Consider the following 25,089-nt stretch of genomic DNA (forward strand, 5'->3'; position numbering starts at 1 on the left):
GAGAGTGGACATTCTTGTCTTGTTCCAGTTCTCGGGAGGAATGCTCCCAGCTTTTGCCAGTTCAGTGTGATGTTGGCTGTGGGTTTGTCACAGATGGCTCTTATCATTTTGAAGTATGTTCCTTCAATACTTAGTTTATTGAGGGTTTGTATTATGACGGCGTGTTAAAATGTACTAAAACTAATATTTCTTTAGTGCACTGTAATTTAAAACATTAGAAACAATAAGATGACTATTGTAGTTCTTTGTAAAAATTTATCAAGTATAGTTTGAATAGTGCTTGCCTTCTCCTCATATAAATAATGATGGGAAGCAAATATCTTATTAATGCCTTGGTGAATTGTCATGCTCCTTTCTAAATCTGGACCAGCTTCCAACACTTTATCCCTTGTACTTTAAATGTTGTGAAATACCTCTGAGAGTTCTTTAATTTTGCTGGGACATCGCTTATTCTTTTCATCACAACTACTTCCCTTATTTACATTAATAAATTCATCCTAGGTAAATTCTTCTGGCAGCATATCTAGAGTTTCTCCAATTGCAGCAGTATCAATGTTCTGATAGTCATCTATTTTTTTCTAAAACTCCATTAGTGTACAATCCAAATTTCACTTCTAACGTTATCACTTTTTGCTTCTTTGCTGCACTTTCATTTTTCTTGGCCGATTTCCTCTTTCCATTTTCCATTTTTGTAAAATATCATGTGGATTAATTATAGGGAGACAACAAGGCAACACAACCAAATGCTTTCTTATCTAAGTAAACAAAATAACAGATGCATAGTGACCAAACACTGACAGACTTTGAAAGAAGTTCTGTTATTGGTAACTGATCATGATGCATATTTGCTATTTATGAAGTGATTTGTAGGCTAAAGAGATAGCGGAAAAGTTTATAACTTATGCAATTACTCACAGGTAATATACCCTGCCAACTTAATGTGAACTCTGTTATTGGGTGATTTGTGTGATTTAACTAAATCAAGATAATTAAACTCTGTGCATATTGGAACCATGCAAAGAGGGGACTGTTTGTATATAATTAAAACAAGGTATGATAGCCACATGCTATGAAGAATTGTACACTATTTAGTCATAAGAGAAAATATGCAATGTGAATCAGTTCTAGAGATCTGCTGTACAACATAATGCCTATGTTTAAAATTCAGTATTGTACACTTAAAAATTTGTTAAGAAGGAAGATCTTATATTGAGTATTTTGACCCCCAACACACACACACACACACACACACACACACACCACACACACACACGAACACAAAAAATCTTTTGGAGGGATGGATATGTTCATAATCTTAATTGTGGGGATGGTATCATACATAGGTATATGCATGTGCTGAAACGCATCAGATTGTGTACCTTAAACATGTGGCAGTTTTTTGTTATAGCAATTATACCTCAATAAAATTGTTTGAGAGAGAAAGAGAGAGAATACCAATCTTAAATTTATAAAGGGTTTTAAAAATGGCCTCCCACAATAATTAATATTAACATTGGGATCCATAAGTAACCAAATGAAGAAATAATGTTCCTAACTGAAGAATATTCTTACTGCAGATCACACAATTGAGAAGGAGCATAGCATATATAAGGATTTAAGTTTGATGTGCCTGGAATGCAAAGTGGAGAATGTCAGAAGTCATGAAGGAGATGTATGATGCGTTTTGGATTTTGGATTTTATCCTTCTTGGGAAGTCACTGAAGAATTTTGATGGAAACATAATTAACATGGCCCAATTTGCATTTTAGGGGTGTCAATGTGAAGAATAGATTAGAATTGGCAAGGCCAGGCTGTTAAGGAGAAAGCTTAGGAAGTGATTACTGTAATTTAACAGAGAAGAGTCCTGGCCTGAGTGTGTATGCTAATATTAAAAAATGAAAGTAAAAAAATTAATGGTTTCTTTAGAAGATAGAACTGTTAGACTGGGCAATGATTAGATATGTGTTAGGGTAGGGAGGCAAGTATAAAGATGGAGAAGCTGTCTAGAATGATATCAAGAGTAAGTTAGTGTCTGTTGGTGTGGGTCATTGAAATGCCATTGAAAGATCCCAATTTTTAATCCAAGGCAGGGAAGTTGGGGGTGAAGGATGATGAAGTTAACTTTGAAACAATTGAGTTTGAGTCACTTGTGGCCAATGAAATGGAGACATCCTGAATGGATGTGGCTATTTAGGCTTAAAACTCAGAATCAAGAGCTGTAGGGTTTGAAAGTCATTGCACATAGATGATAATTAAAAGCATATAAGTGGATTCAATCTCCCTAGGAGTGTGAGAAGAATAATTGTAGTATAGGATTAAGACAGAATGGAACTTAGTGACACCATAATCTAAGTTGTTGGGGCAATTAGAAGAAGAATCTCTCTGAAGGATGTATTATGTCTTTCCAAATTATAATGGCTAAATACTAATTTTTCTTAACAAACAATAATGTCAACAGTTATATCCTTAGGAATGATATTTTCATTTATATTGCTCCAAATTTTTTAAGTGGATAACTTCAAATTTCAAATTTTTAATTTTTACTTCAATGCTTCCATCACTTTAAATTCCTCATCATGAAGATGATGTGCTAGAAATAGCAAGAATGTATCTATTTTGCTGTTACATTTATGGCTTTGCTTTATTAATAAAGCATATGGAAGCTGATTTTAGTTATTAGTAAAATATATGATAAATAAATTGCATGTTTTTCAAGGAACAACACTGTTAGGACCTTGAAAACGTAATTTTCAAGAAAATCTTATAAAATGAGAATATTCTGAGTCACTAACTCGGATTGTTAGAATCTGAGTTAGTGACTCAGAATGTTCTCATTTTTTAATATTTTCTTCTCTATAAATTTTTAACCATCTTTTATGTTGGGGAGACAGAAAATGATTATAGTTCAGATGTCAAGAGGTTTGAAAAGGAAATTACTCACTTCAATGACTAAAATCAGCTTTTGGCCCTTTGTCTAAAATATTACTTTTCAGAAAATTTGCTTTTGGCAATCATTCATCAATTTTAAAAATATGTTCAAATGACTGTATTAAAATGTCACCATTTACATATATTTGTCCATAATAATGAGTTAGGATGAATTCTCAAATTTAATTTTAAAGTGGACTTAATGAAGTTTCTTTTTTTAGAGAGTGATTATAATAGCAGGTTTACGTAAGTGTTTATTAAATTTTCTGTGATGTAGATGACAAGCAATATATTAAATACAATTTAATCATATACATCATATAGTACAAATACAAATACATCATATAGTAGAAGGAGGACCAACCATCCATTATAAGGAAAATAAGTTAATAGCGGGTGGCGAGGTAAACATGTGTGTTAAAGTTTTGGATTATATTACAGTATCTAACTTTATAGTCAGTGAGGTGATATCTACCATTAGAGTCTGGTTTTCCTGGGAAATCTGCTCTTGGCTTTTGCTGTTTACAGACAGAATTCACTGGGTAAATCTTGGTCATGCACGTTGAATGCATAACAGGGTATAGAGTGAAGTGCCTGAAGATACCTGTTTGAAAAAGGAAAATATGGCATTTGTTAAAGTTAATTCAAAGACATATGTGAACTCTCTTGTCATGCTTTTGTAACTGTGGTATTTTTAGAGAAAAAAGAATTTCAGGAAGCTCTCAGTACTTCAAGTAAAAACAAAACTAATATCTTATTCAGAATTCAGGGCTGTAGCTAACTGCCTGACTTCAAGCTAAATCCTAAAACATGATATGCCAAATTATCATACACACTGTACTGGAGGTTTGCCGTAAACATGAGGACTCAGCAGCAGCCACAGTTGCTTAATGTCAGTCTCAGCAATCAAATCATATTCAGTGCTTTTCTTCTCCGCTGTACTATTTTGAAATGTCATATTATGCTGCATCACTTTGATAGCAGCCTTGTCTGCTTCCTTTATCTTTATTAGCTGCCTTTTGTCCTTTCTTTGCAATTCCTACACATTGTTTTTATAACCTAATTCCATACCTTATTTGTTACTGTAAATAGCATCCAATTCTTCTTTAGGCTGCCACCATGAAATCTTCCATTTCCTTACCTTTCAGCCACCTTAGCAGGTATCTAAATTCCCTTTATAGCATTTTTTATTGAATAAATTAATTTTTGTAGCCTCCTTTACCATACCACCATCTATGACTTAGACTTACAGTTTAACAAAACAAAACACAATCACAACCCTAAATCCTCAAAATGTACTTTGGTACAGAACAAAAGGGATCAGCCAATTCTAGTTATACCTCCTCTGAGCATCTGGGAAATTCTCTTTCACAGCCCCTCAGTCAGGTACAAATTAACTAGTCCTACTCAACAAGTTGTGAACAAACAGGTCAAAGAATTTAATGACCAATGAGGAAACGTCCAAAACCCTTATCCCCTGCCAAAAGAAGACTGTCTCTTCGTGGCACCTTCCCATGAAGTGGTTGGGTGTTCCATGACATGAAGAGGCTGTGTGTTCAATGAACATGGTGGAACTTGCAAAAACCGAGTTCCTGAGTGACTACTTGAAGCAGACCCTTGATTAACATGCAGTAGGATTAAGAAATAAACTTTACTTTTAATGAGCTATTGAGATTGCTGGGTTATTTTGTTACTGCAGCATTACCTTGTTTATTCTGACTAATACTCAAACAAAACCAAATTTAAAAATAAGCACATGTCATTTTACAGATACAATATGTCTATAATGCTGCCACAGGTAGAGACAATGCTCACAAGACTAATATCTAAGGTGCTGTAAAGTTAGGAGGCTTTAACCATGCCATGAACTCTTGGAGCACAATTTTTAATGTTACCTATTCATATAATTGAGAAAGCTATAACAAGGACAATGTGATATCCCATGTATATTTGAACAAGAGAACATGAGTAACCCAGAAAGATTGTATTCAAAAGTTCAGACCTTTCTAAATGTCGCTTATAGTTATTTATTTCTATTTAATTCTTTTGTTTGTAAAATAGAGTCTAAAACAGACAGAATGGGAACTTGCATTTGATTCTTTATGAGTCAACTGAATTCTATTTAGTTGAATTCAATTCAATCCAGACACTTTCAATAAAGTATAACACTGGAAATTTCAAACACCAGTGTATAAACCCAAACCTTTTCCTCCATGCCTTCCAATAATAGATGTAATCAGTCTTTGTAAATTTCTATAAGCATGAAGGTAAAAACTCATTTCTTATTTTCTTGTTTTTATTCCACGACCAGTGAAAGTCCCTTTGAGTCAATTAGCATGACCCTAACTTATGTTTAATGACTTTATAATCTTGCAATATGAGCCATAAATTTTCATGTAATTCCCCTATTGATGGACATTTACTTTATTTCCAGTTAGTTTTATTATGAATACTAATAATATAATCTGTGATCTGAATTACAAGTATTTTGTTCATAATTTTAAAAATAGTGCTTTTATTCACCTGGAGTTTAGTTTTGAATAGAGCATAGGATAATGGAACAATTTTATGTTATTTTAGCATACAATTTTATATTCTTTTTCAACCAGGAGCCAGTTGCATCATCATAATATTCTCAGCAGACTAAACTTCTACCTTTGTCAGATATTAAAATGTCCTATGAATGTAGGTTTATTTTTAAAATTGCTAGGCTCTTCTACAAACATTTGTCTATTTTTTGCCAATATCATAATTATTTAAAGTGAATTTATAATCAATTTTGATATGGTGGCTTGCAATAAAATTCCTCTGTAGTGTGATGGTGTCATTTCACTGTCTTCTCCTCTCGGGTGTTGCTGATGAAGCTCAATGTCTTTCAGTTTCTTTTTCATTGTAACTTGTTTCACTTGAAAGTTTTAAGATTATCTCTTTCTCCTTAAAGTTCAGAAATATTTTCTAAAAGTTTTTTTTCCTACATGTGTATCTTTTCTTCTCAATCTACCAAGAGACTACAGGGATTTGTTATGTAATTTATAGAACATTTTCTCTATCATGTCTTTAATCATTCCTCTTTTGTCCCAGTTCTTACATTGCCTTGTAGAAATTCTCTTACTTGCATGTTTGGTCTCTTAGACTTCTGAAAGTATTATCTTTCCCCTCATTCTCATTTCTTCATGTTCTTGCCCTCTATGTTGGGACATAGTTGACTCCCTTGATCGTCTGGGTCACTTCTACATATCTCCTTTGATTCATGTATTAAATTACTTATATCCACAGTCTCCCAAGTGCTATACTTGAATTTCCTGAAGGGTTCTTATTAATTCCTTATTCAAGTTGTCAAGTCTTTACTCTAACTGCTCTATTGGCCCGGCACAAGTTCTGTTGTTCTGATGTATTTTCCTTGAATGGATTGTTAGTTTTCTTTCTTTGCTTACTGGAACTTGGGTCTTTGTGTTAGAGTTTCCAAGAGAGGACAATCACTAAGGCAGGAAGTCATCACAGACCCACAGCGCCTCCCCTTTCCCCAGACTGGGAGTGTAGAAATAGGCCAACTGTCTCCTGCCTTCTGTCAAAGCACCCCAAGGAAGTGTCTCTGTTCCCTCTGGTTCTTGATCTTCTAGACATAGAGGACAAATAGGCAGCTCCTCTGGGCCTCCCAAGGGCAGGAACAATAAACACATCCATATGACTATCTGATGGTCCTCATCGCTGCTGTTTATGCTCACAGCTGTCCTTGATAACCTCTGGTTATCCACAGAGGTTGTACTATTACATGGTACGAAGCCAGAAAAGTTGATGGGGTGTGATACTTTGATGAGATCAAAACTAGCACTCCTGACTGCATTCTGGACTCTCCTCTGCTGCCCATTCTTTAACCTTCCCTGTCCATTGATTGTGTAAATCTTAGTGCAATCTGTGGATTCTGAATATGTTTCAATGCTTCTGTGTTAATGGAGACTTATTAGAAAGAAAGGTCTTTAAAGGCAAGAGTTATATGTTCTATTTGATTGAACTCAAAGAACATATGCAGTGCTCTGTACTAGTGGATATTGAATCAATGCTGTTGGCTGACTGAAATAGCTTCAATATGGCTAGGTTAGTGGGAAAGAGGAGTGGTTCTTTCATTTTCTCTTACTGCACTACAGTTTTTGTTTTAGTTTATGAACATATTCTTCAATGATTTAGGTTTTCTCAATAATATTTGAGTATCTGCATTTTAAAAAAATGTAACTAGTGTCAATATAAGGTTATATTAGATATTTTCCCTCTGATTTATATTTAATAAAAGGGGCTTTATATTGTGCTAATGACTTAGTAGATATTGCATTTTTTTTCTTGAAGAGGTGAGATTATAATGAAACACAAATAAAAATTGAAGTTCCAGAGGTCTAGTCTTTGTAAGCTTTTCTTTTATAAAATGAATTCTATTTGCACCAAAATGAATGGTAAAAGCTTTATTTTTATGTATTTTTTGTTTTATTTTGTTTTTCGTTATACTCCTCTCAGCTCACACCTAGTAAGAGGCCTTTAAACTACTAAGCTAGTATATGTGTGCTTTTTTACTTATCTACCAATTCCTGCATGACAATCAAAATATTCCCATGGATAATGAACAGGTGAAGTAAAATATTTTTTACTTCAATATTTTTTTACAAAAAGATGACACACTGAAAAATTGGTTTATTAGCCACACAGCAGTGTTGTAGAACCCTCTTGGATTATTTTAGGTTCATTAAGATAGTACTATTATTGTAACAAGAAACCCATATGTACAAAAACATTGAAAGGATGCTTCCTATTTGTGAATATCAAGTCACTTTTCTTTTCCAGCATTATTATCCTCCACTTGGAGAGCATAAAGGGAAATGCCATGAGGTTAAGAGACTTCCTTATGGCAAACAGTTAATCTGTTGCAGTGGTCAAAAGAGAACTTCCCATGCAATAGTCTGGCCTTGCTAATACATAGACATGATTCCTTCATGTAGGGCAGCTTGGACTGAAAACACTACAAGGGGGAAATAAATAAATAAAACGTGAGCGCTATGTGGCCAAGTTGCTTCTTTGTTTGCTGAAAGACAACGCAAGACAAAGGAGGCTCTATGTTCTACAGGAATTAAGGAGGCAAATTTGCTCATTTGTCTTCAGAACACACATGCTTATTGCTACCTGCATTCAGTTGACATATACGCCATCCAAATGTACTTCATGCTCAGACTACAGTCACGTACCATTATCCAACTATATGAACTGTTCAATTTTAGATGTGTGAACCTCCAGAACTGCGAAGTAAACAACCTCATTCAACATCAAGCAGAATTCAAAGAAGTCTAAAGTCTTAATAATTGTCTGTTCAGTCTGGGAGGAAAGGACTAAAATGGCATGAATCCAGGTGGGCGGAGATTTCCCCCTCCTGCTTGCTACATAGGATAGCACATGAGAATCCGTAGTTAGGACTTTAAACAAACAGAGTTACCAGTGAGAAAGGAGGAAGATGTTTTCTGAAGGAGAAAAAAGTGTAGAAGTTTTAGCTCAACTGCTAAATTTGAAATGTTGGCTTACTCATAAGACACAAATGGAAGAGGCTATTTCTTTAAAATCACAGCTGGAAAGAACTTTTTTTAATGCTAGAAAAAATTGACCAAGTTTATGGAAAACAAAACTAAATAGGAATTATTAACAGCTTCAACATACCCAGAAGTCTTTTACTGAGTTAGAAAAGAGCAGGATAGAGAACAAATGTTATGAGAGAAAAAGACCGCTAACAATGATATTAAATGGGCCCACTTTTCTTCAAAATCTGGCAGTTCTCTGCAGTAGAATACTCACATACATACCCAGTATTCATTGTTATGGATCCTACTTGCTACAGACAGGGTCTTTATCCTCATTCATAATGTTTCTGTCTTGCTGTACTTTAGGGTGCAAGGGTCATAAGGGAGCCTCCTCTGCTCGTGCACACTGGACAGCCTTGTTCCTAGTCTCCCACAGTGCCCTGGCATACCTCTCTCGTAGCTCTCCAACCATGATCAGTGGGACTGGGCAATGCCTCAGATTAGATTAGAAGCTCCCTGATAGCAAAGAGCCTGTGTGATTCTTCTCTGTACTCTAAGTTCCTTGCATAGCACATAGCAAAGATAAAGCACTCAAACATATTTGAACTAAAGGGAGAATCAATTTGTTCTACCTCAAGTGAAAGGTGAAGTTTACTGTAAATGTGATGACTGTTGAACCAAATCTAAATAGCCTAAGCTGTAATTAACAGCCTTCATTTGGTTTGTAAAATGTTACCTTGATTTCTTTATTGCATAACATTCTCCAAGTTTTGAAAGTTTGGATCAGAAATCTGCACTTGCAGGATTTCTCCTTTCTTCATCTAAAAGTAGAGCACATATTCTTAAATCTTACCCCTCTCAAGTGAGTTCTTTTTCTTCTTGTCCAAATTGTGTGTGGGGTGGGGTGGGGGCACAGCCCGGATTTTCCTTATTTCAGTCAACAGTCTAAATTCAAGGGTCCAGACACTTAACAAATAGCTTCAAAATGTCCTTCACATTTTCTCATAGGTGATCCACCCTACCTCATATTGTCTCCTAATGGCCGTCCAGTTTATCCTACAGCCCTTGTATGACACATGCCTATCGAAGCATAGGAGGTAAGTATCATGAAGATTCAGGGTCCTGCTACACTGGTGATGTTTTCAGTGTATCAGTGGCATAGGGTGTGTCAGACAGTCTCCTATAAGACAAATGACAGATCATTACATCTCACACATTAAAGGGGAATGAAAGATGGCATTCTTGACCAAGTAAAGAGCATAAGTCAAGGTCTAAAGGTGTGAAACAGCCTGATTTCTATAGGGAAGCAAAAGCAATTTGATATCATTAGAGTATAAACTGCAAGGCAAGAAGTGTTGAGAGAGGTGATTAGAAAGACAGAGCTGAAACAACAGGCTTAACCACTGAAGGGTCTTAAGTAGGAGACCCTTTCTTGGTCTTTCCAGGAAGCAGAAACTGAGGCAATGTTTGTGGGCTACAAATTTACTGAAAATGTTATCACAGAAAATTAGGTGTGAGGGAAAAAGGAAGCGACACAGGGCAGAAGGAAGACTGAAGTGAGGATGCTACTGAGCTATCCAGTACAACTGGTCACTTCGTCTCACAAGATGGTCTTCTGAGAAATAACAAGAAAAACTGAATCTAAAGATAGCCTGTTCAGAAGAGAAGGGAATAGGAATTTTATCTGCCACTTTTCAATTTCCATTTGTCAGGATTTCACCTCGTTGCGTATCAGGGCTTTATATTTCCTTGGTGTGTCAGGATCAAGTACTCAATAGTGTACCAGGAGCTGTTTCTCAAACAGTGAGAATTTCTGTGACTCAGAAGGTATAGTCTTGCTCCAGAAACTGAGGTATTTGCATTGTTACCCTCCTACTGAGGGTTATCGGATACTCCACACAGCATTTTTACCTATCAGAAGCATCTCTACTGCCATCAAAACTTCAGGGTCATAGAGTATGTTTGTGTGGAACCTTAGGTCATAGTGTGACTTACTACAGAAACCTCTCTTGCTGGCTGTCTTCTGAATAAATCAATTGGATTCGCATTAACAAAGGTATTCTTTGCTACCTACAAACTCCAAAGAATTCAACAAATGTTCTACTTTTCCTTATCAGAAGGAGATTTATATTAGAGACTATTAGGGATAGGAAAAAAAGTGTTTCTCCAACTCTCACAAACCACTCAACACCACACTTCTGACACCAGATGTGTGAGGATTATTTCCCCATACACAAAGTACTTCTTCAGCAGACACCAGCTGGGTGTGCTATAATTCAATTCTGACACTATTTTCCTGTACATAGTGTTAGATCTCACAGATTGAGGATTCAGTTCCACAAGACTCACACCTCCCCACATCAGATACCAACTGCAAGTCCCATGTTGTGACCTGTACTTCTGACAGACCAGCTACAAAATGCAGGCTCTTATGACTCCCTCCTCAGGTTTGAATAATTTGCTAGATCAGCTCACAGAACTCAGGGAAACACTTTACTTACACTTGCACCCACTTATTATAAAGCATATTACAAAGGATTCAGATGCGTATCCAGCCAGTTGTAAGAGAAGCATAAAGCATGGCATATGAGAAGGGGTATGGAGCTTCCATGCCCCCTCCACTGCACCACCCTGCAAGACCCTCCACGTGTTTAACTATCTGAATTCTCCTGAACTCTGCCATTTTCAGTTTTTATGAAAGCTTCATTACATAGGCATGACTGACTATATCGTCGTCTATTGGTGATCTCTCAGCCTTCAGCCCTCTCTCTCCCTTCCAGAGATTGGCAGGTGGGGCTAAATGCCTTGGGTTTTCTGGTGGCCATCCCCTACTATGATGTTTCCTAGGAGCCCTCAGCTACCAGCCACCTCATTAGCATACAAAGACACTCATCACTGGAGATTCTAAGGGTTTTAGGAACTGTGTGCCAGGAAATGGGGATGAAGACCAAATATATATTTCACAATATTACAGAGATGATGTCTTTACATATCTAAGACCACTGAACCACCAAAACTTCAACTTGTGTGACAGGGCCCTGAATCTTTGTCAAGTTTATCTTCAACTTCTGCCAAGCATGTGTCATATTAGGATCTTAAGATACTTACCACTTTCTACTCACCATGTTCAAATAGCATTCTGCCACTAGTATAGTGGATCTATATGACGTTCTGAGGAATTCAAGATATCTAATGTTCCTGAAAACTATATTTTGACAGAAAGCTGAACAGTAGGTCTGGAGCAAGAGAGTAAATATGTACTATCATCTTTTCTATGTAAAAGTGAACTTCTTTGTCTCCCTATTGATGGGGCTCAAAAAAATGCATTTGCCAGATTAACATCTGCAAACCAAATGTCATTGGCTGTGTTGATCTAGTACCACAGCTGCTTTACTTTTAAATTTATGATAGTCCATTTTCATCCATCACAATACATCCGTTTTGTGTGGTGGCTAGATGAATTGAATGACAATATCATAAAGGACCACTACTCAAATCTTTTAAGCCTATTAAGGAAATGCTTCTCTGTATTTCCTCGCAGGATTCAGTTTTTCTTCTGATTATCTATTTTGACCAGGAGCAGAAACTTTCATGTCTTTCACTTGCCTTTTTTTTTTTTTTTAATCATAGAGCCCTTATTCCACCGGTCAGGGCAATTCTTTCCAGTTTTTAAGTCTATGTATCAAAATTGTATACTTAGGAATTCAGGAATTAACCAAAGGATGAGTTTCAGGACTCGTTGTGCCCATTGTTAGCTTAAATCAAAACTTTAACATTTATCCTCTATAAGCCCCTTTTCTCACCAGAAGATCACAGTGGCATTCCAGGTCCCTTGGTATCACCTCAGACCCTATAACAGTTGATTAAAAATGTAGATATTGTTCTTTCTTAGTATATAGTTATTATGATACATGATGTTAGGTCAGCAATTTGAGGAAGAAGCAGAATATTCAATGTATATACCTACAATGGTGTTGCAAGATACTTATACAAGGGAACCATGTTTTCCCTTTAATCAATGAGCACTGGATCCAGAAACTTGCTTAAATTTGGAAAATTAACAAAAGACCATGGTTTTCCACACTAGTGGCTGATACCAGAATTATGCCAGCTAGTTCTCATTTTTTAAAATTATGTGGTTTGATAAAACCTCTGGCCACTGTTCACTATTTGCCTCCAGATTCTGCATAATCCCTTAGCTATGCCACAGATTCCTGTGAGTGAAAGCACCCTTAAGGTCATTCTGGCCTTCATGCTCAATATAGTAATATATATACCTTTCCTCTGACTTTTAAGTGCTACTCCATGGTTTCTGCAATTCCAGAATCCCATGATCTCTATTCATATTAGGCTTCATCTTCCACAGTCAACCTGACTTTACAGGGGTTAGCAATCATGATGTTGTTCAAAGAAGTTAATATCTACCTACTTTCTCCTGTACATTTTTTGTGGTCTTAGTGGAGGAAGTGTCCTTACTGCTCAGTAAACTTATCAGGCTGTAGATTTTTCAGTTCTTACATAGTCTATTTACATTAACATTTCTACCTTATTGAGCCTTCTACCCTTTGAGCTTTCTATACCTTAGTCTATACCTTTTATCTTCACTTCATTTACAATAAACCATAATAATGTCACAGAGTCATTCTAATAAATTACCAGATAGGTTATGAGTGTTCTTTTCAGAACATTGAACTCCGAGTCACAGGTCAATATTTGCATGAAGAAGTTCTCTTCTATCCATCTTTATAGATCTCTATTCTAATCTAGAATTCTCCAGATTACTCTTAAATGTGTTTCTTGGTCCCTGCTATGACATATTAACCAGGCAAATGCAGAAATTGCCTACCTTACTACCAAAGACAGTTTCCGGACTGTCGTAAATAGCTTTGTAGTCTTATTTAGATAGAGAGATAGGTGGGCTTTTGAGGAGGTCAGTGCATCTAGAATTTGCAGAGCAGAATAACCAAAAGAGAGGAAGGAAGAAAAAGAGAGATAAATCTTCAGAAGGGTCTCCCTTCCTCTGTCTGAGTTTAATAGAAACTATAAAGTCAGAGTTCCAAGAAGCTCCACAAACCCCAAGCAGAAGAAACACAGAAAAACATACCAAGGCATATTATGGTCAAATTGCTGAAAACTACTAATAAAGACAAAACATTAAAAGCAGAAAGGAAGAAAAAGACATGTTACATACCTACATATTGTACATTAGCTAAGCAGGATATTCCTACACTCCTGTGCCAATATTTCATTCTCTGCCATTTAAATGATGTTGATCAGATTTTCTCCTTGGATCCTCTACACATCACTACACAAAACAACCCAGACTTGTGTGAAATGATTCATCTGTTCTCAGCAATTAGTGAAGCAAACATATATCCTGTGGTTAAGAAAATGTGTTTGAACATAGATCAGCCTTTCTTTATGAATGCCTAGGTAGACAACCCAGTTAGCCAGATCATAAGTTGATCATCAGTGTAATTTTCACCCCATAACATCTATGTCACAGGCTATTAAAAGATCAATGCCAGAATTAACAGTCATCCAAATGCTGGCCCTAGCACAAGAAGGCAGTAGAATGAAACAGTTTGAAAGTTAGAACTCTGGAATTGGACTTCCTGGGTTAAAATCATGACTATTGTGTATTAATTTTGAGACCCTGGACAAGTTACAAAGCTCAATTTCCCTATATGTAGATAATGTATAATAAAAGAAAATAATCTTATAAGATTTTTAAGAGGATTCATTGAAGAGACATGCTGTTTTGCTTAGCCCTGTGTCTGCATATACTAAACCCTCCACTAAAAGTTAGGTACACAGCTAGGTGTGGTGGCTCATGCCTGTAATCCCAGCACTTTGGGAGGCCAAGAAGAGAGGATCGCTTGAACCAGGAGTTCAAGACCAGCCTAGGGAACATGGTGAAACCCATTTCTACAAAAAATACAAAAAATTAGCCAGTTGTGGTGGTGCATACCTGCTACTGGTGAGGCTGAGGTGAGAGGATCACCTGAGCCCTGCAGGTCAAGGCTTCAGTGAGCTGTAATGGCTCCACTGGACTCTAGCCTGAGCAACAGAGTGAGACCTAGTCTCAAAAAAAAAAAAAAAGTTAGATAAATGGAGAAGAATGACTATTTTAACCATCCATTGTTTAACAAAACTTTGTCTCATGGTAATCACAACTTTCACAATATGTTTGTGTTTTTTTAATCTAGAAACCAGTATACTTCCTCTACAGCAGCATTTTAGTAGACAAATGAATAGGTAGCATTTTGCCAGACAAATGAACCTAGGCACGTTCCCATTGCCGGCCGGAGTTGGGTGAGGTGGCCACCTCAGGGAGAGTGTTGGTCTGTAATTAGGAGCTAGGAATACGCATGTGGAGCTTACCCTACCAGTTAATCTTTAGAATGAAATTATTCTTGTCTTTCACCAACTCAGCCCCCTGGTGGGGCATCCTTTGTGTTAAATTAAACAAGTTTTCCTGGTCTAATCCTATTTCTGTAATGTGGGTAATAGAAAGTAGTTAATAAGAGAAGCATGCCTAATTAAAATCAGGTGTTGGGGTCTTTTTGCAATGGTGATACAGGGCGGATACAGTTTAAATGATGTTTAAACCCATATATGTAAAAATATTTACAATTAGGAAAAAAAGAGAAAAGGAGAGAAATGCATTGCTTTTTGAGTGCAGTGCTACTGCTTCTAGTTAATGCAACATAGTGAATGTCAAATTCTTGGCAAACTCACCAGACAGGAATGTTGCTCCTCCTTAATTCTCCTCCTGTGGGTGAGTAAGGGGTAAAGAGGAAGCTGAGTGTTCACTTATACAGAGTTGTTGGGGGAAAACTCCTAGCTATGGGAAAACTGTGGGGTAGTAAGCAGGGTTGCTCCCCAGCCTCACCCCTGCAGTGATCTTGATAATATTGTTAAATGAAGTAAAGCAGCATATGTATAAAGAATAAACAGTTATAATTTCAATTTTTCTTATAAAAGTATATCATTTTTGTATGGTGGAATAATCTTTAATTTCCTATTTTTCAAGGTTTCTACACTGAACATGTAATACTTTACTAATTAGAAAATAAACATTTTTATACTGTTGAAAACAAGTTTTCATGATCTTGCTATATTCTGTATCACATGAACGGAAGGTTTTGAACTTTTAAATATATGGATATGAGGTCAATTGAATATATTTAATATCCAACAGTAAGTAATCATATTGTTGAGAAAAAAGAGAGTCTTTCAAATTCTTGAATAAATTTTAGACTAAATCAATTAAAATTTAGAAATTTAAAAATATGTGAGGTATATTTAATATAACCTCTAAAGTATATTTTTGAAGTATATGGGAAAATTGCATAATACTCAGAAAAATTAATGTATAAGTTCCTCTTTTAAGTTCCATAGAGTTTGACATTTTACTACTAAATATCAGCCTTTTGAAATACTCAATATTGTAGTTATTAGCTACTTTTCTCCAATAGCTAAGTTGCAGTCCTAACAAACAGTGGAATAAATTAAATAAATAATGTTTTAGGATTTTTTTCACCATATTGTGTTCACTTTTCAGTGTTTTTTTTTTTGATAGTGTTCTCTGGAGGGAACATTTTTCTGTGAGGTAATTCTACAAACAAATGTGAGAAAACTACAAGCAGAGTCAGAAGTTGATGAAAGTTGATAGGTTAAAAAAATAAGCTCCATTGCTACTCTTTGTTTTTTGGTACTACCGCTAAGCCTTGTGCAGTTTGCCTTAATGCATTATTTTATTTAATCCTCACACAACCATATGTAGGTATAAATTAGTATTTCCATTTTAAAAGTGAATAATTTGAGTCTGGAAGAGTTTAAGTAACATAAGAATGACTCTGAGTTATAAAGAGAATACCTTTCTGAGTTCTTCTTTGTTTGTTTTGTCTTATTCACATTGTGTTATTGTTAGATGAGTGATTGTGAATAACTGGTACCTTTAAGAGCAACACTCTCCACTGGAAGAAAGATGTCACATGTTCCAAAGACCCATTAAAGATGCTCAAGGGACCAAGAAGGGGGTTCGACTTAGTAAAGCCACTCCAGTACTTCACTCTTGCTTATATCTCTAAATGTGGCTGCCTCTTCTGGCTCATGTGTATAGACTTAGATAAATAATTAGAAAAGTAACTATTATTTTTAGAGGAATTACCACAACCAGGGTCTGTACTAAGCACCTAAAATTAGATGTTTTTATTTAATTTTCACAACTTAAAGACAGGTACAATGATCACATTTTGCAGATGAATACACTGAATCTCAGGGTGACTAAATGTTTTCATCAAAGTCACAAAGGTGATTAATGACACAGCCAGAATTTGAACCTAGGCTGGCAAGTTGAAACCTTAGGCTCTTGCTAACATACCATATAACATTTTCCCCCTAGTTTCTACTTTCACATGTGACATTTCTTGGTGCCTACTTGTGCAACTGTATCCCTGACTTCTCCCCTACATTTAGCGTGGCCTTATGTCTGCTTCCCAAAAATGTCTTTGTTTACATCAGTTGTTCTGGCCTTCTGTGTGTTTAGACCCACATTCATTCTCAAAAGGGACTAAGTGTAGAGAACGAATTATATGGTCACCTTACCAAAAGCCAATGAAGATATATGCTGGAATTCACCTGATATTTCACTGTGAGCCAGCCCCGCATCTGAGATCCGTCTCTGCTCAGGACCGTTGCAGTTTCTCTGACACATAGGAAAACAAGTAATTCTGGTCATACAGAGACTATATGACTAAGAAATTCAGCATCTGGAAACTAGATTTTTAATAACAATGAAGGTGAGAATATTATTCATATTACCAACCTCCTCCAGAAAATACCTCGGAAGTGTGCTCAAGGTTGCCTTGGCAATCAGGTCCTTATTAAAAGTTAGTTTAAAGATTATTAACTGAAAGAATTATAAGTTAAAATTGTTTAAGGTTGAAATAGATGCGTCAGAGATTTTCTTAAGAGCTTCTCTGAAACTGTGCCTTGAAAAACAGTATAAACAGCTAAGTTGAGTTATAACAACTGACAAACAGAAAATATTCTGGTGTCCTGATTACATTCTTCTATTAGTGAACTGTAACAGTTTCTCTAGAAATACACTGTTCTCAGTTCTTTCAAAATATTTTCTTTCTTCAAGAGCCCCTTACTGATAGTTTTGAATCTTGATGATCTGTTAAGACTGTTATTTATCAGTGGCCTATAGTCATATCCATGATGTCCAAGGAGGAGACAGGAGCTGTTTGGTCCACCCTGAAATTACAGCTGATACTAGAAATAATGTAAGCCAAGTGAATGCTTATTTTATGTAAGATTACAGATGCTTAGATTCATTGCAAATTTTACTGAGTAGCTAAAACATGTAATAATGTTCAAGAAAATGTAAGTACTGTATTTAGAATTGATACAAGTTGCAAAGACGCCTTTAAGAACATCTGATTTCCTAAATAATCTTTTCATTTAACAAATTTCATGGTATATAGATTTGAGAAAACCAGATGCTCAGAAATATGCTGAAATTGAGTATTATAACTTTAAGTGCCACAAAATGGAGTCAAGCTTCCAAACCCTTCCCTCTGCCTGCTCTGCCGTGTGTTTTTCCTGCGTATACCAGTAAAAGGTCCTGATATTTTGTTTTTAATTGCTATACTTCCGCAGTCCTAGGAATTTGGGGATCAGTTTGGGATGAAGAATCATGCCAGGAAGATAAATTACATTCATATGTCAGATATTGCCTCACAATGCTATCTAGCTCAGCAGGCTATAATGAGCCCCCACTCACCAGGCCAGGCTCCAGCCAAAAAATAAATAAATATATAAATAAAAGAACACCTACTGTTTCTCCATCAAGGGCAACTCTCTCAGAGGGCAAACAAAAGCAACAGAGGGAGGCCAACCATATCCATGCAGTACTATGGGTTGCTATGCAACCCTCCGTGCAAGTTGGGCAGCAACAGATGGACACTTTGAATAGAATTAATGCCCCTCTGACCCATGTTTTAAATAGTACCCAAACCTACTGCCTGATGAATTCTATTAACTATAGGCATACTTACACATATAAAATATGGCATCATAACTGACATTGTTATTACCCTCCTTACTAAAATAAAGTCATAAATCCATTGCAAAATTTGAGACCGAAAATATTCAATGAGATATTTCTATTTTTTTCCTTTTTTCATGATAAATGAATCACTGATGTCTCATAACCTTGGGCTACATATTTCCTTATAGTGTTGCTCTAGTTTTATATGCAAAACTGCAATGCCTGCTCTGAGTTTCAGCTTCAGTTTTACACTGAGTCCAGCTTCTTCCTCAATCATTCTCACGTGTGGGCTCTGGGCATTGTGTAAGAGACCTCTTTTTATTACAACTTTAAGAAAGAACATAACATAGAATAAATATTTTATAGATCTTTGTGGGGACAATGTTGTAACTTTATTCCTGATTGAACAATCAATCTAAAGGCTATACCCGAAGCCCCAAAAGTTCTTTGTCCATCTGCCTTCTGCCTCAGCCAACTTTAAGCTACTTTTCATCCCTTGTAGTGAGTAGATATGAAAAGAAATCAGTATGCCCTCAAGATTATTAGGATAAGATCCACTCTCTGGTCGCTTAAATTTTATATACTAGGTAACTTAGGTTGTTAGAACCTAAAAGAGAGGGATATCAATTCTAAAAATATCTAGGAGTACACAATCTCATATTGGTGGCAGCAAGCAGTTTTTAATTTTTAATGGAGCATATGTATGATAAGATATCTTAATAAAGTGGTAAGATAAGATATCTTAATAAAGATCACAGAGCATTGACTTAGAGGAAAGAAACTGGAGAAAGGGCTCTGGAAAGTTTCTTTTCTTGATATCAGTGCCCTTACCTGTAAAGTAAACTAAAGAGGTTTTGGCCAGATAATTCCTTTAGCCAAAAGTTAAAGGTTCCAACTTTTCCATTCTCTGAAAGATCAAAGACGTCATTAAAATAAAATGAGTGGGAATTTCATTTCTATCAGAGGATAAAGATGGGGATAATATCAAAGCTCAATATCCACATCTAATTACAAAATCCTTCTGTTCTGATGATGGAAAATAGAGAAGAAATGGGAAGCCCTTGGACTCTAGGACCTAGAATATTCAGCGGGGCTCCTGTCTCCAGTCTGTGCTTCCATTCGTTGGAGATGCTCATACCCAGGGGAAGAGAGGTGCTTGCCCATTGATTATGTGACTTTTGCAAAATTTTCTATCCCACTCTGTATTCTCTTGCTAGAACCGTCCTTCTGTGGAGGAGGCAACAGCACGTGTGCCTCCAGTTTTGAAAGTGGTGCTGCTTCTCTGTCAGGCCTCCTGCTGCTGCCCAGTATGTCTTCGTTTTGAAAATATGAGCTCAGTTTTCCATGACTGGGCACACAGGCTTGCAGTCTTCTTGCGAGGAGTCATTACTTATATATGCCTGCATGTACAGATATGCTTACATATGGACTCACAGCAAAATATTTGCTTGTTTTTGTTTGTTTGTCCTCCCACCTCCCTTGAAGGCCCTGGAGGTGGGAAGCGTGGCATCTTAAATTATTTTGTCATCTCTGGCAACATTTAGTGTCAATGACTTTATGATGTCTTACCACTTCACTACCACCTGAAATAATCACGTAGAAGCAATTCAGTTCAGTAGCTACTTCCTGTCTTTGTAGTCCCATGTACTTTCTGATGAGACAAGAGATTTGATTTAGTCCTACATTTATTCTGGTAATTATCATACTGTGTCCCATTGAAGTCTCAAGTTACATATCTTTTGAGAGCTGTAACTCCCTATTATTTCACTATATAATGTTTTCAATTCTGTTATATTACACTTAATACATGTATTTCAAAAATAATCTTATTTTATTTTAGAGACTATGACATGTTCAATAGGTTATAAATAATAAAAAACATGACTATTAGAAATAAATGAGTATCAATAGATGAAATGTGTTTGGATGCTGTAACCCCATATGTGTTTTGTTTAAATCCACAGTGATTGACTCTGTTTCTAAGACCATAGGTTCCAAATTTTGAAATGACCTACCCTAACTGAGGTAGAATTATATGCAATTTATTTTGATGAAAAAAATTACTACCATAATTACTACTGTAATTTTTTTGAATAATTACTACTGTATAACTTCTTAGCGATGTAAAGGCCCTTTGGATTCTTCTAGGCCAATTACTTCTTTTCACAAGTGACAAAATGGAATCCACAGTAGGTAGATTTAGGTATTTTAGCCCAGTTTTTTTTTTTTAATATTGTCATAGGGTTTTCCAAAGGTACCTAATTCCCTTTTTCTCCCCACCATTCTGGGAAATTATCATTAGCAACTATACATAAAAATGTAACTTTGCTTTAAAATAACTAATCATTATGTCTAAATTTCTATGTTAAATTTCTACAAATTTCTCTTAGCTGTTGTTTCAAATGCACACATTCGTAGATAAAATTCCACTGCAGGGAAAAGTATTCACAAGTAAACATCATCAGTAAAGAATTAAATTTCTTGTGTTAGCTTTTTTCAATCGCATTGAATCTTTAATGTTTAAAAACTAGTTTGAAATGTTCATCAAATCCACTGAACTGCTGAATTTTCACATTTTTTATAATTTGCATTGATTTATGGATGGTTCTACTTGCTAGAGACTCTGGATAAGCACAATGAATTTTTAAGGATGCTTCTAATGTTTAGAGATTCACCATCAGAACATCATGTAAGGTACAAACCCACATATATAAACCTTCATGGCTTGTAATGAAACCTTGTCCCATGACTTGTCTGAGAGAACAGTTATTTCACTTTTGATGAGAAGAAAAATTTGCAAGTACAAATGCTTCTGGGGTTTTCTGGACTCCCTCTGGGACTTTCTGTGCTCTCTAGGGCTCTAGGCTCTCTCAGCCACATCTTAAATACTCAGATTTCCCCAGAGCAAGATTCACAAGACAATTTTTTTTTTTAGTCAACTTAATTGTTATGTGATGTGATTTAGTTTCTCTGTCCAGAGACTTCGAATTCCTTAGGAAGTTTTTTACCTTACACTTTGCCCAGGAAAAGTCTTTCAATATGTACATTGATTGAAAAAGAGGAAAATTCTATATGTGGTTCATTATTGTTCTTTAAACCAATATAAGAGAAGGGAACATAGCTTAAACATGTTATTAACATCTAAGGTACAAAAATGTCTATTGAAAATGCTATTAAACAAATTTAAAGATCAGGGCCTTCAGAATGTTTTAATTTGAAACAATTCTTTTTCTTAAAGACTTTTACAACCAGGCATCTATTTTAGCTGCTTTATCTGCAGCCTGGTCCAGAGAGGTAAACTGGATTTAATGGGAATTTTAGTTGTTTTGTTTTTTCTTTCTACAACCTGTTGGTTTCATCTGCGCTAAACTCAGCTCCTACTTATTGTTGAGGGGAATTGAGCTATTGAAGAGTGGCAGCACTTGCTCCTACATGGGTCAGTGGTGTGCTTCCAGTGTTTCTGTGCCGCACAACAGATTATGAGCGTCACTAATAACCAAGCTCTTGATTCAATTCAAAGGCTTCCTGTCGTTTATCCAGCAGAGAAGTACAACTAAAGCTGGAAGTGATTGGAAATTGTCTAGTTTTTGTCATTTAAAAGAAGAAAGGAATTATAAGAAAATAGTAAAATGTCCAGCTTTATCTTTAAAAATTTGTATATGCCAATGCCTGTATTTTATGAAATTCAATTTCTTTAGTTTTATACATATGCATATATAAGTAATGATCTAATTTAGCATGTGTCTTTGAACACATTGTTTAGCTACAGTTTTTGACAGTATCAGTTTCCACCTTCTGTTTCAGAAGCTCTTTCCTTACTGGTTCCTAAGAAACATTTGCCTTTCTTAACATCTGTGTGTTTCAGTGTATTTTCTATACAATCCATAGAACACTAGTTCTAAGACATGCTTTGCAATAAAAGAGTGGGTTTCCAAAGTCAGACAAGTTTAGGAAACATTTCATACTACATTCCACCTCTTAAAGATTTGCATATTAGTATACTAAAACCTTGGAGGGGTCCTACAGTGACATTGTCTATTTATCTTATTATTTAATCCAGTATCCTAGATAATGTTCCTCTTTTTTTATGCAGTACAACCTGTTGCATATTATTACATGGAGCTTCAGGAATTGCATTTTGGGAAGACAGCATAGTGTTGTATCGAAACTTTAATATAATTCAGTGGTTCTCAAAATGTGGAGTCTGGGCCATCAATACCTGAGAACTTATTAGAAATGTAAATTCTCAGCCCTCCTCCGCTGACCACAGACCTTGAATCAGAAACTCATTAGGTAGGTAGGGCTCTGGCAATCTGTGTTTCTAATCAAACGCCAGATGTTTCTGACATGTGCTAATTTCACTGGTCTAATTCCACTAGCTTCACTTTATTCATCTAATTTTTTGATTGAGTGGAATAAGTGGGTGACAGAAAAGTAAACTTTAAAACTGGGTAGTTGTACTACTTAGGATGTAAGACTGCCTTGATTGTCAAGTGTTGCTGCCATGACTAAAATTAAATTAGGCAAAACATGGAATATATTGGCTCTTATAATGAAACTGCCGGAACAACAGTCATGAAACAGCAAACCAGGCATCAGAGACTTGAATGTTATCAATCCCTTCTCTACTTCTCATTTTTCCTTTACCCCTGCGTAACAGCTTCGTCTCAGCGGGAAGGAGGTTCTATGACTGGTCCATCTTGGTCAGGTGCTCACCCTAGACCAATCTCTGTGCTAGGGCTGTGTGATTAAAATCCAGAAATGAGGAGGAATGTTGTGGAACAGAAGAGAGAGAAACACAGATATGACCACTGAGGAAATAACAGTTTGCATTTTCTAAAATTATTTTTTGCTTTAGGAGATCATCCCTTCTAGGCTGTTAGAAAAATGAACCACTCATATTTGGACAAAAATTTTGTTTTATGAATTTTGCCTTCAACTGAAGAAAAAAAGTAATGTCAAAGGAGCAAGGAATAGGGTAGGCTTAATACCACCAGGTCCGTTTTTGGAGTCAATTACCTCTAGGGTTTCTATAGTTTAACCTTCAAGGAGAGCTACGGTTAAATACCTACATTTGCTAGCAGAGCTCTTTTTTTTTAATTTTAACTTTTTTGTAATGCCATGTTGTTTACTAGGCTGGAAACGTTTTTCACCATTTATGATGACTTATAATGAATGAGACAGACACCATATATGCATAGTTGCATACATGCAACTCCAATAGCTAACCTGGTTAAAAATAAAAAGTGAAAAATGAATTTTTGTTAACGTATCTCATTTTGACAACTTACATTATACAATACTCTTTTGCATGAATTAGCACTTTAAAGCAGATATCTTCTAGACAATCTCAGAAAAATATTTTGGATAGATTGTCAGGAAACACTTAAATATTTAGCATTTCTAAATCTCAAAATCTTTGGAAAATTTCCAATTATAATATAAAATTAGGATAGACTACAGTATGGTATGGAAACATCTCAGAAATTTCCATAGTTTAAAGCAACGAAGATGTAGTTCTTGTACATTCTGTGTCCACAAAAGCTGTGCAGAAAACCTGCTCATTGTGTCTCTGAGAGACATAGTGCCAGCACAAATTTAAAAGGAATTTTAGTACTTGGTAAAAAGCTACAAGAAGAGTTTTATTTTTTTAATTAATGAAACATTTATTAATCCAAGCATTGGGGTTAGAAATACACAATCTTTCTCACAACAAATCCTCATTTTAACATGTGAAATAGGTATATAAACAAGTTATTTTAAGGCAAACACATTGAGAAGATTGCAAAATGCCCTCAAGGAACCACTAATTTTGCTTTAGGTGAAATCCTATTATCTATAGACTTTTCTCTTCTTCATGGTTGTGGGAGTTGGGGAGAACTATATAGATATTAAGCAGGTACTAAACATTTCATACACGTATGTCCTCTTGGTGATGCACATTTACCCCTCCTCTCCCATTTCAAATAGGAAAATAAAAGGTAATATGTTTTTAAATCATTACCGGATATTGACAGCCATAACAATTTTCAACTGAATTTTTTTTTTTTTTTTGAGACAGAGTCTCCCTCTGTCACCCAGGCTGGAGTGCAATGGCGTGATGTCGGGGCTCACTGCACCCTCCGCCTCCCGGGTTCAAGCGATTCTCTTGCCTCAGCCTCCCGAGTAGCTGGGACTACAGGCACTCACCACCATGCCCAGCTAGTTTTTGTATTTTTAGTAGAGATGGGATTTCACCATTTTGGCAGGATGGTCTCGATCTCTTGACCTCATGATCCACCCACCTTGGCCTCCCAAAGTGCTGGGATTATAGGCGTTCCAACAGAATTTTTTTGTGGCCCTGTAGAAAAGGAATATGTTGAAAAGTTTCCTTCAACAGAATTTTCAAAAAAAACTTTTCAACATATTCCTTTTCTAACAGGGCCACACTTAATTGAGCACATGTGTTTCGGATAAGTTACAGGCATTATTGCCAATTCTCACAAAAAGTGTTATATAATACCTCCTATCTTTAATATAGGAAACTGAAGCTCTGAAAGGTCTAAA

At 35.9% G+C, this 25,089-nt stretch overlaps 1 long non-coding RNA gene across 1 annotated transcript in view; it reads left to right on the top strand.

The window, feature by feature from the left end:
- Window positions 1–25,089, top strand: part of LOC129526503 (uncharacterized) — a 272,622-nt gene that overhangs the window by 79,159 nt on the left and 168,374 nt on the right. Inside the window, exon 2 of the long non-coding RNA XR_008671162.2 lies at window positions 9,489–9,577. This is a non-coding gene — a long non-coding RNA (uncharacterized lncRNA). The remainder of the gene's footprint in view (window positions 1–9,488; window positions 9,578–25,089) is intronic.

This window comes from Gorilla gorilla, chromosome 14, assembly GCF_029281585.2.
Source record: "Gorilla gorilla gorilla isolate KB3781 chromosome 14, NHGRI_mGorGor1-v2.1_pri, whole genome shotgun sequence".
NCBI classification, from domain to species: Eukaryota; Metazoa; Chordata; class Mammalia; order Primates; family Hominidae; genus Gorilla; species Gorilla gorilla.